The sequence below is a fragment of the Morone saxatilis genome, unplaced genomic scaffold, assembly GCF_004916995.1.
Source record: "Morone saxatilis isolate NCDOM2014 unplaced genomic scaffold, NCSU_SB_2.0 Contig4, whole genome shotgun sequence".
In the NCBI taxonomy this organism is placed as follows: domain Eukaryota; kingdom Metazoa; phylum Chordata; class Actinopteri; family Moronidae; genus Morone; species Morone saxatilis.
The window spans coordinates 17784739-17803616 of NW_023339984.1; the positions used below are offsets into that span (position 1 = coordinate 17784739).

At 36.8% G+C, this 18878-nt stretch overlaps 1 pseudogene; it reads left to right on the plus strand.

The window, feature by feature from the left end:
- The first annotated feature begins 1781 nt into the window (after positions 1 to 1781).
- Positions 1782 to 8602, plus strand: LOC118337947 (annotated as a pseudogene).
- The last annotated feature ends 10276 nt before the right edge of the window (positions 8603 to 18878 follow it).

An 18878-nucleotide genomic window follows, 5' to 3' on the forward strand; every position in this document is an offset into this window, starting at 1 on the left:
GTTAATGGACACTGATGTCCTTCCTTTATAGGACGGATGTTTTTTACTCTCCAGTTCCACACCGTAACGCCACACATAAACAAATCTGGGGTCCAGGTCAGATCTCGACCACTCCACTGTCATGTCTGAAGCATCGGCGGCAGGGTCAAGGCGACATGGCAAAAATTATGTCAGTCAACCGATTGATTGCAAACTATTGGCTGAGACGGACCAACCCACCTGGGACTGACCTGAGGAGAAGTGAAGTTAAAGGTCCAGTGGTGCAGATAACACCAGCTAAATACTAAGTTAACGAAAACATATTATTTTTATATTCACATCATTGATACAGTCATGAAAACAACCCATGAATTTATATTCCATTTGTTATTGTTATCACTGGACCTTTACGTTGAGTTAAGATCCACCCACAACATACTGAAGTTCTACTGTCTGTGAATATGTCTACTTATCCCAGTAAAGTCTAAAAACTGGCTCCAGTAAAAAGAGTGTACGTTGTGTTGGTGTGTAATTACCTGCACAGCATTGTGTTAGGAGGAGGACGACAATAGAGTGATTTAAAACCAAATCAGTAAAGGAGCAGAGCAGAGGTTTAAAGGAGAGTCCATCCTTCAGGCGAGGCATCGTGGAGATTTAAAAACTGAAATAAATCTGTTGTAAAATGTTACTTTCAAAGATCATACTTCAGATTTTCATTGATAAAAACTCAATATTTGATTTAAATGTGTGTGAGTATTTTTTTCTTATTATTTATTATAATATTGATTCAATTGTTGGTAATGGATGATTTATGTAAAATCAGAATATATGTGCTGTGGAACCAGCCACAAAACAATTTAAAAAATCATTAGTGTGTTTTTTTTTTCTTATTTCATACATTTGTTAGTCATTTTATTTCCATGACTGACATAATTCTGACATTGGCTCTGTTTGAATATACACCATCTATATTTCAGCAACATTCCTCTTGAATTAGTCTTTATTTATTTATTTTCTAACAGATTGAATAAAGCATGTCATTTCTTCTCCTCAGTTTAAAACAGTGAAAACAGCTGATTTCCTTTAACATACGTATAATACCCACCAGTTTTTAAATCTTTAGAAATCCTTGCTAGAAAGCCAACATAGCCACCTACCTGTTTCATGGCTCAGACAGTCACATCACCTCAGAGAGAAAAGCAGACTGAAGTCAAACTCCTAATGCCCTGGTGCTTGTCAGGTGACTCTTATCAGATGTCAAGAGCAGCCAATAATAGTATGACTGTCTTTGCTGTGACAGGTTCATAGAACAGAGAGTGAAAGAAAAAACACTTCTCAGCATTAAACACAGAGTAAACAGAGTGAATATATATTGGACTTTAATCAGGCAGACAGAAGAACTACTCCAAATACCTGATAATGTTTCTCTGTGTCTGCTGGATGTGTAAACAGGGAGCTGTATTATATCTCCACTTGAACACTGACTCTCAAAATTAATGAAAAGAGATGTTTGACTTCATGTTTGTGCATAGTGGTAGTTCTTTTCCTCAACTTGATAAGCCTTAAACAGCATTGAATAAAAATATGTAGGTAATGCCTTCAGACATTAGATTGTGACATATTTCCAACTGCTTCTTATGAGGACAGTTTTGTAACTATTTTAATATATTCATGCTTGTATATGTCCAGTTGTCACATTTTATGTTTGTATCTACTTTTCCTGTCCAGCCAAGCCTCTGTTGTTCCAGAAAGCCATCTCCAATCTCATTCTTTCCATGCCTAACTAAAGCTGATGATCACACATGAACGAGACCCTGTAATGCTTTAACGTCATCATTGAGGGCGGCTACTCCCTACTACAGTCAGGTTGTTAATGATGTTCTTCCCTTATAGGACAGATTTTCTTTACTCTCTTGTTCCACAGCATAGCGCCACAGATGGACAAATCTGGGATCAGGTCAGGTCTCAACCACTCTGAAGCCTTCACTGCCGTCCATTGTGAGTGACTTTCCGGCTGACAGCCTGTCAGCAGCCCAGCAGCAGGAGAGACTCTTTGTGATGACAACATGAGATTTCCATACAGTCGAAAAAGCAAAACTGTGTTTCCTTGCTCATAAAGTTCAGTTGACAGCACACAGCATCTTTCCTGAAGGGCTGCTGAAAGTAGTGAACGATGGGATGACCTGAGACACATGTTAATGCCAGGTGTAAACAGGCTCATAGTGAATAAAGACCAAAAGAAAAACCAAACTTGCAGAATCACACCACAGAAGAAACAATACAGAAACAATAATAGGGTCAGGGCATAACAAGCGTCTGCAGAGGTCACGTATTGTCGTCACAAAACCCAGAAAGGCAAAAGATAATTAACTTTACATAAAAACAAAGTGTGAGAGATTTTTTTTTATTTTTTTGTTTTGTATGCTGAGACCAGTCTAGCTGAATCACAACAGGCAACATATGCTGCTGTCACTAAACCAAGGAAGGTTGGATTGAACCTTTAAAGAATCCAGAGATGCTATTATAGTGTCACAAAACACCACTTTAAAAGGGTTCAACTGGCGCACTTCTTACTTATCTAAGTCACTGGTGTTCTGATTCAGGTACTTAGCTTTTTTCTTTCTTATAGTTCTTGGTTACTTTAATTTTATATTTATAATTAAACAATAAAAGTCATTAGCTTTTAATATGGTATATAGATCATGTCTAACACAGACATTTTCCTGCATAGACATTCATAGGACCAGTAATGGGGTGGAAAATATGAAATCAATGTAGTATTATGCTACATTGAATTAAATGCAAGCTTTGGCCATATCAACCTCTTTGAATTGTATTTTTGTTTTGGTTGGGTTTTACTTATACCATTTTAATACAATTTCATTTTTGGACCCGACACATTCGCCTGGTGGTATCTGGTGTATATCCACAATGATTTATGGCCACATCCTTTTCCCTGCAGCCTGCTTGACTTCCCCCTCCCAGGCTGCACTCACCACATCCTGCCAACAACGCCTCGGGTGGCACGTTGGACCATGTAGCAGTCAATTCCAACGGAGGGAAATGGGACCGCGCTTGAATCACCATTCACGTACTCCATATACTTGAAGTTTAACATGGAGGAGGCGCTGAGATAATGACAGTATACTGTCCTGTTCTTAGAACTCTAACTTTCATCTCCCTTCCTGTATTTTAAAATAAAATGAACTTATTTTAAAAACAAGTATTATGTCTTTGTTTTCGTTGCCAACATTAGAGAGTCAATTGGGTTGTGATGATGGTGTAAGGTAAACTCGTGATTTTCAGCAGAGGCGGGCAGGATCAGCCTACTCTCTACACATGCTCAAATGTGACTGTGTCGTGTTACGAAGGAGAAGAGGTGAAAGGAGGAGAGGACTTTATAACTATGATTGATTGTAAATACGGTGGTGGCTCAGGACGGTACAGGAGTGGTCGATCCACTAATCAGAAGGGCTCGTGGTTTGATCGCCGCTGCCTCCCTCTGCAGTCCAAGGTGTCCTAAAGGCAAGATCTGAACCCCCAGAATTGCCACAAAAGTTGCTGTCATTTGGTGTGTTGAGTTTTCAGTTAGTTTCTGGATGAGCCACTTGCCACCTAGTCCACGTCTGCCATCAATGTATGGGCCTAAAATGTGTGTGTCGGTGGGAGAATATGGCATGTAGTCGTAAAGCGGCTTTGAGTTGGTTGGAGAAACTAGAAGAAGGCGCTATGTAAGCGTACATTCTGTGGTGTTATTACATTTACAATGAAAAAAGGAAAAACGGAAAGACACTTGCAGGTTGACTGGCATGAAACAACATTTGTTCTCCTCAGAGAAACTGTGACCTGAACACAGCTATAAAGGATATACACGTGTCTGTGCCTTCTGCTCTGCACAGGACAAAGGAAGCCGGCAGGCCCCTTACCTAATCATATTGTGTTGTTTCAGGTCTGACGCTCAGAAGTCTGCAGCCAAGACAAACAGGAGCCGTCACAGCACTCAGCACTCATTACACTGCGTGAGTACACTGTCTCTACTTGAAAAACACAAAGTTGTGCAGGCACACTTACGTTGAGTTTGACAGTGCCTGAGTATATTTAAGTCGATTTATATGTTTTTATTTTAGGGTAAAAACATCTATGTCTGATGCACTCCTCTCTTATGTTGTCTTTCCAGTGGTGAATGTATTACTAATGCTCACTGCTCAAGGTCAGAACAGTTACTCTGCGCAGGAAACTGGTGAGTTGAGTTTTTTTAATTAACTGTATGAACATAAATAATTTGATGAGAGGAAGATGTCTCTTATTTATGTTTATTTTTCTCTCTATTACAGATGCACATTTTCCTCATATTGATCCAAACAGACTGCAGTTCTTTGAATATGAATCCTTCTCAGTTAATTGCGCTGGGTTCCACAACACAACTGAATGGAGAGTGATGAGAAAGGTTTCCTCGAATGCTTCTCGTCAGGAGGTATCAACAGGATATTTGAACATTAAACCAGCCTTTGTATCTCACAGCGGAGAATACTGGTGTGAAAATGGAGACGGAGAGAGAAGCAACACTGTCAACATCATTGTCACTGGTATGTTTGGCAAACTAGCAAGAAACCTGTTCTTTGCACTTTATTGTCCAGTTCAAGCATTGGAAATGTTTGCATCATTCGTGAATGTATATTTAAATGCTTCACATCTTGCATAATCTAAGTTTTTCTGGACAGAAAAGAATCAGGGGTCACCTGGCAGCCAGGCACAATTTCCTGCAAGCATCTCTCCACAGCCGTCTCAATGAGTGGACACTGGTGCTTTCAACTTGGATCAATAACTGATCTTTTTTCTTGTTGTTTAGCTGGTTCTGTGATCCTGGACAGTCCTGCTCTCCCTGTGATGGAACGAGAAACCGTAACTCTGTGCTGTAGAAAAAAGGCATCGTCCAACCACCCAGCTGATTTCTATAAAGATGGCCGCTTCAATAGGACTGTATATAAAGGCAAAATGACCATTCACAGTGTTTCCAAGTCTGATGAAGGACTCTACAAGTGCAAAATCTCCGGAGCTGGAGAATCAGCAGAGAGCTGGCTGGCTGTCAGAGGTGAGACTTAAGTGTTATAAAACAGTAAATATATTATTGCCAATTGCTATTAGACCATTTTAGAACATTATAGACAAAGTAAAACATTTTGCATGAACTCACAGACTGTCAAACCCCCTTTTCTCACAGCATATATTCCTCCTGCTCCTCCTCCTCCGAGCCCTGACTCCATTCAGCTCTCCACCGCGTTATCGGTTGTCTTCACCATTTTGTGTGTGGCTGTGCTGCTGTTGGTCGTGGGACTACGTCAGTATCGGAAACAAAGAGGTGCAGGAAAAAAGTACTTGGGAGAGAAAGAAAATATAGTATATTTTCATTCATATAGAATGCCCCCCCAAAAAAATCAAAAAATAACTAAATCTACAGCAACATTAATGAGGCAGCTCTTTTCACTCCAGCTCAATCTTAAACTAAAAATATGCTTGAACATGAACATGTCAGAACTGTTTCAAATCATAGATATCACTGAAGTGCCGCATGTTTCATTGATTTACCCACTTTGACCACATCTCTTTAAAAAAGCAAAAAAACTGAAAATGAGAGCGGGTTGTCCACTAATCAGAAGGTTGGTTGTTCAATGCCAGGATCCCGATGCTGTGCATTGATGTATAAATGAGCAACTAGTAAGTAATTAGTTGAAATATAAGTGTATTAATATTATTTTTATTTGTTCCAGGAAATGAACATGCGAGTGCAGTTAATCCACACATGGCTACATATGCTAATGTCCAAAACCACACGAAGAAAAAAGGTATGTGTTTGAGTTCACCTCTTTTTCATTTCATGTATGATCTGTGTGTAACCAGCCTGTCCTCACCAGAAAAACAGCCATGTAAGTAAATTGTGCAAGCAGCTTATTATAGCCCATTTTAGGTTGTTAGATGACAACCTCTAATATGAAGACTGTGGTTCATGTCCTGTGTATAATCAAAAGTTATTGCGGACCTATTTCAAATGTTAAGTTACATGGACAACCCATAATGTATAAACTTTAACCCAACCAAGTTGCTTTTGTTCCTAAACCCAACCAAACCGCAACTTTTTTTCCATGTTACCCATGGGTTTGACGTCATGTGACTAAGGTCATGTTACTTACATAACCTACTTATTTTATGTTAAATCACGACCTAGTCTTTTGTTTAGGTATGAGGATGTGTTTTTTTAACTCATATTATGCATAATCTCTTACTGCCATCTAGTAAGAGATTCAAAACCTTTCTTAGCCTTTCTATTGAATGATTAAAGTTGTGAAACAGTTGCAGTTTGGTCAGGTTTAGAAAAAGATCATGTTTTTTTCCCCAGTCCGAGCTCACCACCTTAGGACTTTTCCACACCTTATGATTTACATCCTTCCTTTTCCGATGATGAGTTTATTTCTGTCATAAGTAATACATGTTTTAGTAATAAAGGCAAAAAAAATAACATATTAAAACAAAAATGTAGCTAGGTTTTCAAGCGACATACTTGGCTGCAGCATCTCCATTGCTTACCACTGTGTACAAGTGAACAGAATTGGTCCAATATTGACATTCAAGTGGCAATATGCTCAGTAATTGTTACATGTCCACTCAAAGCTACAGCTCTAACTGTAACATATCGTACAGTGGGCCTGTATGTGTAGATAACTAATAGAATAACGGTCTCATCAAGCCACCATGCACACAATTCTTTACTGCCTCAGTTTGTTTTGTATCCACAGAGGCATCCTTTTGTTAAGATAAACTGTTAGTCAGATGTACATCTTTTTTCATTTTATTCCCCATTTAGTTCCGAAGTTTTCTTCTGAGATGCAAACAACAGGAACAGAGCCAGGCAAGTATCAAACATAGAAGGAACATACTTTATATAGTATATTACTGCCGTACTCACAGAGAGGAGGCTATTGGTATATGCCTGCCATTAGCTGACTATATCAGTCGGCATTACTTTTAACTTATATTACCTACTAAATACTACTTCTGTTGAAATGTATGTTTATTATTGTTATTTTTATTTGTTCCAGCCTGTGAACTTGCTCATGTAGCTGATCCACACATGGAAATATACGCTAATGTCAGACAACACAAGAAGAAGAGAGGTACCTCTTTGAATTAATCTTATCTTATGTCATTACATGTGATTAGTGTTAATGTAGTGGTAATGTAGTGTAGCTCATATATAAGGCTACAGCAGGAGAATAAAAGTGTCTTTCATGGCTTCTGTGTTGCACTTTGAGATGTGCAGTTGTGGTTGTGATATAATTAGCTTGGTTGTTGCAAGGGCCACATTAAGTACAGACATCATGTGAATTGCTCTCACATACCGTTTCATGTGTATGTTTTAGAAAGTGTTGCAATCATTATGACTGGAATCCTAAACTGTATGTTTTCAAATCGTGATAAGATGAAAAAAATATACTGTTATAGAGTTTAACCAGTCCTGTATTTAAGCCAGACATTTTGAGAATTGTTTTAGATTTACCAGATTCCATGTGAAGTTAGGATTAACAGACATATAAAAAGTTTCTTAATTATCATTACTTAATGCATATGTGCTTTATAAGTGTACTTTTGTTTATGTGCTGTTGCTCAGTCGGCAACAACACATTACCCACCTGCCTATGTCATATTTACTTCATATTATGACTGACAATGACTAGATCTGAAGTGTATTCTTTGAATTTAATTCAAACATCTACGTTAGAAAAAATATATTTAATACAAGATTTAATTTAATGAAGTCTGACGTTAATTATCGTCATCATTAGCCTTCATCTGAGAGCTTCATCTCACTCTCAGCATCAGTCTATTTATAAGAGTGAGTGCTTCGTTATTGTAGAACAGTGAAACCACCGTGTTCCACCTGCGGTTTGTTCACACATCTGAAGACGCTGTTTGCGAGAACAGAGCTGCTGCAGCTTTTATAGATGAACTGTGGTCAACTACTGACTCTATAGCTACAGCTACAGTTTGACTCGAAGAAGACACATTGAGTGATAGATCTTTACTTTACATCAGTGGGACATTAACATAATAACCAGTTCATTTATTAGTGCCTATCAGTTATNNATAACTGTAACCGTGTTTGTCTTTATATTTCAGTTCCTGGAGAAGCAAAGGCAGCTGTTAAAAAGCAAAACAGAGCAAGGAGAGAGGTATTTCACTGGAAGTTTCTTTTCTTTTTTTTGTTTGATTACAAAAAAAAATTAACTTTATATAAACAATATACAATTAATCATATGTTCTGAAGTTAATTAAATCATATTAATAAAATTGTTAATTTAAGTCAGTGACTAACACAATACAACCATTTTGGTGAGTCAGTTTGATTTTATAGCCATTTAAAGTCAAACTAAATAGTTCATACAATACATAGCAAACTCATACAGATATACAATACTAGCAGTGACAGAAAAACAGGTTATATAGAGGAATAAGGATAATCTGTTGTGTCATATATCAACATTGAAATTTGTTCTGTTTTATTCCTGTCTCTTCCAGATCACTGAGAGCAGGAATACCTGAGATGGATGAGAGACTGAGAGCTTTGTAACACTTGTGGATCTTCTCAGCTTTCAGCAGAAAATGTCAGATTTTGGTGTCATTCCCTGAAGGAGGGACATTTTATTCACTCATATTTGGGAAATATGACAAATCATATCTGATTAATAGTCTTCGGTTGATTGGCTGTTGGAAACATTTTTGAACTAGATGTCATGATTATCATGACAACTGACTGACAACATCAGATCCTATTTCTAAAAGGTGGTGGTTTATTTAGTGAAACAGTTAAACCACATTGTTCTGTGTGCTCTGCTGGTTCACACAACACAGTAACAATACAGTTACAGGGTGGAGTTTATATTTTACACATTATATATTCATGAAATGGGTAACCATGCTTCACACATCAAAATGATCCATAATTAGTTGTTTAATCTAAATATTATTATTGTTATTTAGTTTTTACTTTCACAGCTTTGTTTTTCGGCCACAAGAACTCCAAATGACAATATTACCCTGTAACTGTTGGAACTACGTTTGCTAATATCTCCAGATCACCTTACAATGTGATATGCTGTGCTCACAGCTTGTCTCTGCTGCCACCCAGTGGCCAAAAATACAGTTATTGCAGGTAAAGTAGGCCTTCATTACGTGATGCTGTGTTAAGATTGTATTAAATGCCGGTTTTATGCTGTTGTTTTTAACCCTTTCACATCTCCACACTTATCTTATGTTTGCACTTTTGAGTTTAAATGTCTGATTTTAGCTTTTCTTTTTGTTTTCATGGAAAACAGAGTGAACTTACTGGAGCACTCTGTATTAATAAAGGTTGACTGGATTAATCACCCTCATGAAGGGCTGTAAATTGTGGAAGAACTTTATTGGCTGTGGAAACTTTACCGTACTTACTTTACTCTCCTGTATCATGAGAACCAGCAGCACTGAGTCACAGGCGTTCTTCATGGATTGTCTAGGCTGAATTGTTCTTATCAAAAAGTATTAATTATATTTTATCTTTTTAATGAATAAGATATTTCATCAACATTGTGGAGAAGTTAAAGATTCTAAGAAGTAATTATTCATATACTTACAGTCTATTTACAGTGACACTGAAACTACTCATACAGATACATATTAAACTTAATGTAAATTATCTTATCATTAACTCAATGTAAATAAATAGTTTCACTTTAAAGTCAATTTATTTCACACTAAAATGACACAGACTTACAGAAACAAGATTTAAAGGACAAAGGGATCCTAACAAAGTGTAAAAAAGATATATTTCCTCAAATGAAACAAAATTACAGGATTTATTAATTGACATCACAAAAAAGATTAAACCAGTCTCATGTTTAGCTTCATGCTATAATTTAATCTAAATCTAAATCTAAACAGTGGTTCCCCAACTTTTTCATGCATGCCCACCTTCACAAGCTAAAAAAAATTTGTTCATTACACTGACCAAGTCTTTCAATATTACCTGCAGAACAGAAAACATTTAAATAAAGTGTAAATACTGTCTACCCTTCTTCTCTCTCTGGTTGCTCTGTCTGAAGTTCCTCCTGTGTCTCAGCCCTCTGATTCTCCTGCAGGGTTTTATTAATCTGCTCCTTTAAGAGCTCTAGTTCATGTTTCCTTTCTGTTTTCTGACCAATCTCCCTTCTCTGTTCTCTGATAGCATTTTTCTGTGACCTCCTAACAGATTTGTTAGTTGCTTCTATTCCTTTCCCCCAGTTCTTCTATCATCTCCATATAATAGTTTTTGTGCTTAGAATAAAAATGCTTCCTTCAACAATCTCTTTAACTAAATCAAGCTGTTTAAATTCATACAACCAGAGAGATGGTTGAGTTCAGATTTGTGTTTGTTCCAGTGCCTCCTTATTAGCCTTTCAGTGAATCAACTGCATGTACTACATCCTTATATTCTTCTTCTTTATTCCTTTGTAATGCTTCACTAAGTTTCTTCATCTTCATTTTTAAATACTCAATTGTCTCCTTTTCTGTCATGTGCTGCTCTCCGTCTCTCCCCTCTTCAATCAGGAACTGGAGTTCTGCGACACTGTTATATGTGATCTTCTTTTCTCCCGGTTCAGCTTCTACTCATATTGTTTCTGTGTAAATGTAGAATTATACCTGCTTTTAAGTCCCAAATGTGTCCAAAATATTACATTCACATAGGGACAAGTAATATGATCGGCTTTTTAAACTGAAACAACTACGAATAATTTTCACACTGAAATGGCTCCCTGTTCAATATTTACATCCCTCATGACATTGTTTTTCTTATAAGTACTTTATTAAACACGTTTCCATGATCTGCTGTATTCTTCTCCCCTACACCATCAACAGCATTAAGGAATTAAGCATGAAATTATTAATTATAAGTTGAAAATACATATATGGAATAATATAATTTGTCATTTCGACTGGATATCAAATCAAATATAAAAAGAAATGTAGCTTTGCTTTTCACAGTGTATACGTCCCTAAGTGCTGTGATTACTTTTTGTAACTTGCATCTTCCCTGAATCTTTAAGTTTTTTACTGCTGCAATAAACTAATTTCATCAGTGGGAAATCGATTATTTCATATACATTTATTAAATATGCTCAATGTGGATTACGCTTTCCCTTTCACATGGTACAAGTTCAACCCAGTTAGTTGAAAATGGTTGTAAAGGCAATCTAAAGGAATTATATAAACCAAAGGTTTTTCAAGAGATTGTTTTGTTTTGTCCTGCCTGTTAAATATGGGCTAAAAGGAAACAAGGAAATAAGTGAAAGCATAATTTTATAATTAACCTATCAAATGGCTGCCAAATTTGACTTAATATAAGAATCCCTTTGTAACTTACGGATTTTGGGATGCCTCAAATTTCCACACAGCAAAAGACCAGAACTCAGAAAACACAAAGAAGCAAACAGCAAAAGTTGATGCTGATACGGAACAGCAGATACTAGAATGGGACGATGAAAAAATCATCTGAAATCATAAAAAGAACAACAACCATGTCAGTTTGACATTGTGGTCCTTTTGTGCTACTTATTGGTTTAACCATCCAAGAAAAGCGGGTATCTAATATGAATCTGTGAGATGATTCAAGAGAGAGAGTTTCTGTGCCTCAGAATACAAGGACATATGTATGCCTGCCACCATGCAGCTCGAGAGGTAACGAAACACACAGAAGGCGAGTCAAACTCCTTTTCTTTGAACGATGACAATGTGCAGGGCTTTGTTGGAATTAATCACCCTAGTCCAATATAACTTGACAGTGTTATAGTGTCCCTTTAATTGTAAATACAAACATATACAATATTTTTTTACCTGGAACATCAATGTGTGTCTCTCTGGTCTGGTTGATGTCCTTCTGTTGGACTCCTACAGGTGAAGCTGTTGCTGTGTCTCTTCTCACAGTCAACTCTGCTTGCTGACGTATAGAGGTCATCAGGACCTCCTGACTGTCTCCTGGTAGATCCAGCAAGAGAGGAAAGGTTTCCCTCCACCGTCCAGCAGACCACCTCAGGCTCTGGATACCAGCCTTTAGATTCACACCGTAGAACAAAGTCCCAGTCCTGCTCTGTGAATACCAACTATGGCAGGTAGGGCAAGCAGCACCCTGATGGTGATTAATACTGGGATGTTGAGTTGTAACCAATAAACGCGATTCAATGGAATTCAAGCTCAACAAATTTGATTCCAAACAACTTTTCCAAATGAAGAATATATGCCGATTGTTTAATTTCTATACAACTTCACATATATATGCTAAATGTCATCGAAGTGAAGTTTATATTAAAGTTGAATTAAATGAAGGCAATAAAAGTACACTAAGTCCACTTACCAACCAACAAAAAGCTGACAACAAAAAAATTGTTTATTCTGGGAATTACATTGTACGACAAAAAAAGCCAGGAGAGTTGACCAATCAGTGAGTATCCAGTACAATAATGAAAACAGACATTCTCCTCTTGTGACCTTGACTCAAAACACACCACACGTCTCACTGGAATACAATGGTAACAGGTCTGTTCTCGACCACTCAAAATCATTTGCAACATTCACAACAAAAAAGGTTCGCACGGCAAATATTTCTCCAAGCTGATTGCAGCTATTGCTTAGGTGGCAAATCACACATCTAACTCACCTATTTTTTATTTTATTGTTACTCCAGAATATCATACACTATTTTGAATAAAATATTATTTAAGTACAGCAGTAAAAACAATAATAAATTGTTTTCTTATTGATGTATTTATGTGTAAGTTACCTTCAGAGCAGTGTTTAGCAAAAGCTGTAAAAAACAGTATAGTCTAAAAAGAGATTTTGCGTTAACAATTGATGCTGGAACTTTACACTGAACCTAAAATCTCTTTAAAACCTATTTCATGACAGGAATTCAGCAATGTATGTTGTAAAATAGTTCAGCCCCTTCTCTCCTTATTTTTTTCTTCTAAACCAGTCCGCACCTAATAAATCCATTATTTTACCCCCTCATCTTTTCGTACAGTGCGGAACTAAGAACTTTTTATATCAAGTGGGTGCCAAGGGTGTCCAAAGGCTTTATGAGGGGTTGGCATATTATCTTAGCCTAATATAAGGAAAAAATTCCTGGGATTAAACAACAGGTGATTCAAAACCCGGCCCCTGCAAAAAACTCCGTACATTGGATGCCAGTCTAGAACTATGCTAATCTAAATGATTTCTTGACTGAGGAAAAAATAAGAAGCTTTATGACGGCGGAAAGTGGCTGAGAAAAATGAACCTAAAAGTTTCACTTTCAAAGTTTCCTGGAAAGCCACAATTTAAACCTGCGCACCGTCATTCATTATTCCGAAAAAATTAAAAAAAAAACACCTCACCCGTGGGAAAAAAAGTCGGTGTCTTGGCAAAAACCAAAAGAGAAAGGCTGAAACATTCAAAACGACACTAGACGCAAAAGACTCAAGGATCAAAATAAAAATACGCCACTGGTATGAGAATTGAATGAATGACTTGGCTGGCTAGTTTTCATGTTGGGAGCTGCCCGGGCTACGCCTATATCTGGCTGAGTCTGTCTGTGCTTGATCTGTTTTTTTTAAAGAAAAAAAGAGTTGGAAATATCTCCCTTTCCTTTTCATTGTTATCTGTTTATTCTGCTTCTCCTGTTTGTGTTTGTGACGTGCAGTACCGTGTCAATTCAATCTGGGGTGGCACCCAGGGTGTCCAAATTCAGTTACAGGGGTTGGCCAGTGCTACCCCGGCCACCCCTCTAAGCTCCGCCCCTGCTTTTCGTATTCCTCTCCGTGTAAAAAAAAGATGGGTTGTCAATGCCCTTTGTCTTTTTATCAATCATAATCTCAAAAACCTTGTTGTTTTGAAATTTAATTCTAGGTAATCGCTTCACTAAAACGCTGTGAAGTGCTGCAGCAGTATCATTTTAGCTTCTCTGCTTTATTATCTTCAACTGTCAGCTAATGTTTTATGGTGTTTAGTTTTTATTTCAAGCTTAAATATTTCCATGCTCCCTTTACTTCAATTTTTTTTTCTTTTAACATTATGTCCTTGTCCAGATGAAATATAAATCCCTCCAATAGAGATCCAGGTGTATGGATTTAATAATTATATCCGGCTCGCTAAAACTGAGTGCATTTTATGTGGTTCAGTTTTACACTCTTCACCAAGTTGGTGCAGAGCTGCACTGAGAGATTTAAACATTTACTAACGCTGTTGTAGCCCAACTTAAACTGGCTCTGTGCCAAAAATAAGTGTCACTGATCCGTTGCCTGGTTTTGTGCCTGTGTTTCTCCTTTAAACAGTAAGTGGAACTCTGCTTGTTATTTCAAACCTCCTTGAACTGGTGACTGAAAGGCACCAGTCCACTGTAGGTAAACCCAGACTGTGGACACTCTGCATGTGAGATTAAGAAACATCTGTACATCTTTTCAAATTTCAAACTATTTAATATTCTGAAATAACTCCATGATTTTTTATCCTTTCCAAGTTCTGTATTTTTTTGATTTTTGTCTAAACTTTTTAACAAAATCTTGTCCGCCCAAAAAAAAAAACCCAGATCAAACCCTCTCCCGCCGCCATGTTCTCTCAGTTCTTCCTGGGTTAATTCAAGGTATTATCTCAGGTAGACTGGATCTAAAAAAAACTTCCCTCCAGCATGTTCAATAAATCTACCCTGATTTTAGAATTTTTTTTTTTTTGTCTTTAAAAATCTCATTCTTTAAAATCTGTACTTGTATAATTCATATGTGAAGGGTTGGAAAAAAGCAAGATTAACCGGTAATCGAAAGAGTCGCTGTGAATGTTGTCTTACTGTCACCACATGAACATAGCCTTCAAACACATCCTGAACAATGCTTTAAAAACACCTTCATTCATGGCAAGTTACTCACTCCTACAGTCCTTTTCCTTATGTAAATCCCTAAACACAAAATCAACTACATCTGAACATCTAAACAATAAGACAATTGTACATCTTTACACATCCAACATTGAAATATAATTATGTCAAAACTTAAGTTTGCCTCACTGACAATGCATAACAAAAGCCCAAATTAATTTAAATATGAATGTATATAAAAGCTTAACAAGAACACAAAATGAAAATACTGTATAAATTTCACTCACCAAACAAACCAAGATCAAACAGTAAAGATTCTCACTAAAAAACTCCCAGTGTAGGAAAATTGAAGCATCTGTAATTTTCCAATCAAAATCAAGAGATTTCACCTTTGGACAGTTTCCAAGTGAAATGTCTCAAATGTCTCAGGTTTTAATGGAACACTGACATGTCCGTTCATTTATAGGAAACGGATGTTTTTTACTCTCCAGTTCCACACCGTCACGCCAACACATGAAACAAAAATCTGGGGTCCAGGTCAGATCTCGAAACCAACTCCAACAGTCAATGTCTGAAGCAATCGGCGCAGGTCAAGGTGACATGGCAAAAAAAAAAACTGATGTCATTCACCGACTGTTCAACTATTGGCTGAGACGGACCAACCACCTGGGACTGACCTGAGGAGAAGCTGAGTGAAGTTCCATGTACAACCCTTGGACGATTCACACACAAGGCCAACCCCACAGACACACATACCATTTATTCAGTCCGGCTACATTTAAATAATTACTTTCACCAGATGAGATAATGCTGCCATTGAGCCTAATCCCAGCAACAGCAAAACCTGAGTGCTATGATTTTGTACTGCAGAAAGTTTAACGATTAAAGATTTAACATAACCCTAAAAATGTTAATCACACTTTACTGTGGCTGTTATGACGATGATGATGAAAACAAATGAAATGCATTACCACTGAACATTTTGCTGATCCTAACCGTTTGCAACTTTAACTTCCTATTACCTACAGATAAATAACAGATCCAGTTGTGTTTGTTTGTAATTACCTGCACAGCATTGTGTTAAAAGGAGGAGGACAACAGAGTGATGGAAAACCACATCAGTGAAGGAGCTGAGCAGAGGTTTAAAGGAGAGTCCATCCTTCAAGAGAGGCATCGTGGAGATTTAAAAACTGAAATAAATCTGTTGTAAAATGTTACTTTCAATGAAACTTCTACAAGTATCTATACTCTCTGTGTCTCAGGCTAAACATGAAGCTAGATCAAATTCAGTATCTGGATTATCCCAGCCCTTCTTGAAATTCCTCTCTACAGTACTTTTCACAGAGCAATACATTACAACATGACATCATTCTGACATTGCAACATCTCTCTTGCATTGTTTTTTTAACAGATTCAATAGTGCATGTCATTCCTTCCTCTCAGTTTACAACAGTGTACGTCTATGCTTTCCTTTAACATACCATAGCCACCAGCTTTTCTTGTTTTGTACAAAAAAAATACAGAACTGTTAATGCCTCCCATTTTTTAAATCTATGGAAATCCTTGCTAGAAGATTTAGAAGCAGACACAGCCACATACCTGTTTCATGGCTCAGACAGCCACATCACCTCAGAGAGAAAAGTAAACTGAAGTCAAACTCCTAACATCCTGTTTGCTTATCATGTGACTCTTGTCAGATGCCTGGAGCAGCCAACAATAATATGACTGTTTGCTGTGACGTGTTCATAGAGAGTGAAAAGGGGCAGATACAAAAAAAATACTAATAAAAATAACTTCAACAGAGTGAGTAAATATTGGATTAAATAGTGGACTCATAGACACAAGTATGACTCCCAATAAATGATGTTTATATGTGTGCAGGGATAATATTGAATAAAGTGCTTCAAGGACAGACTAACACAGTTGGTTTTGGTGAGTTTTATTTTCTGTCACACTGTTTTGGTCTGAGATGCTGGTCCCCTGGTGCTACATCCAGTGGCAAATGAATATGGTATATATAGTATTTAACAATATTTTAAGATATTTTCAGTTAAAATAAAAAAGACCCCCCCCCAAAAAAAACCACTGGAATAAAATCACTAACATACGAGCACTTAAATGCTGAGATTTTGTAGAAATAACTGAGTAAACATAACAAGAGTACATGATTACTTATTCACACACAGCAAATGATATTTAACATTGTACATTTTGTACAAAAGTAATTTGCAGATCTATATTCTCACCATGATATAAAAAATACAGTCATCACATTAATACAACACAATGATAGAAAAAAACAAAAATATGATATTATTAGATATTTCATTAAAACTGTCTCTGCACACATTATTATTAGTTATAGTTATACATGACATTAGTGTCTCTGTCCTGTTGCTTTACTTTACTGTTACTGTTCATCATTTCTCTTATTCAGTCACAGTCAGTCTGCTGTTCATCTTGACTCCACATGTGAACTGTTGTTGTGTTTTCTCCTCCTGGACTGACTAGACTGTGATTAACTATTGTTTGGTGATGTTTCTGTTGTTTGTAATGAATCAGTATTTGTGTTTGTCTCCTCCTCTCTCTAACTGCTCTGACTGAAGTTGAATCTCTTCTCTTTGTCTCTTTGTCTCAAGTTGTTTCTTAATTTGCTTAATCTGGTTTTCTACTTTATTCTTCCTTTCTGTTATTCTAATTATCACATTTTCCGTTTTATCAAGTCTTTCTGCGATGCTCCGTATAGATGTATCATATTGTGTCTTTTTGTTGTCCAGTTCCAGTTTAACCACTAATGGCTCACTCTTTGTGTCATCCTTGTCCCAACTGAATTTACTATTCACTGACTTTAGTTTCTTCTCATTCTCCTCCCTCTCTCCCTCCAACTCCAGCAGCTGTGATATAACTTTCAACCAAAAAATGAAGAAATGACATGCAACTGTACAAAACTTTTCACAGAATAATCAAAAGGTTAAACAACCTTCTCACTATTTTTCTTCTTACTTAATTTGATATCAGTATTCTTAAACATAGTCTATGCTTTGTTCTCATTTAATACATTTGTTAGAGAGTCATAGAGATTCTCATTTAGGGGGCAGGGAATTGAAGCCAAATCAACCCCGACCAAAACTGTGCATTCATTTGTTTTAAACAGATTTGAGTGCTTATTTCCTTCCTCTAAGTCTACAGCAGTGAAAACATATGTGTCATATACTTATACTACTACTTATATACTTATCATACTCATATACTTTATCAAAGCCACCATTTTTTCTTATTTTGTAAATGTTTTGTAGAATAGGATTACGTAACAAGTATTCCCATTTGATTAGTTTAAGCTATTAGTGGAATTAAATATCCTCCTAACCCTCTCCTCTTTACCCATTCATATTCTATGCGCCTCCCCCCACCCCTTTTCTATCTATTAGTTCTTACTCCTCTTCCTACTCTCTGAAGGGTCTTGGGAGGTTCCCCTTCTTCTGTACAGGAGTGTAACTTGCTCCCTGATTGCTATACAGGGAGCTGAACCTGTTAGTCATGTCTCTCTCCTCCCAGCCAGCAGGTGCTTGGTTTGTCTGTGTGTTGGGTTTACTTAGATTTGTTTTTCACATTACCTTATTCCCTACACCTCCCTACATTTTTTTGTACTTTGTGTATAGTTCAATATTGGTTAAATAAAATTATTTTGAACTTTATTGTTGTAAACTTTGAGCAGGTTTATGACAAGGATATAAAAGGGCCACAGATAACTCTGAATCACTGCAGCAAGAACTCAGCCTTGATACATGGATGAGCTATCCAGGCACCCTTGAATTAATTTGCCACACATCCACACCCAGTGGCAATTTATTTTGTATTTAAGAATCTTCTAAGACATTTTTAATTATAATACAAATTATACAAAACAGTAACCACAAAACCACAAAAGCAGATAATTGTATTTAACTTTGTACAAATTGTCTTCAGTGAAGAAGATAGATAGATAGATAGA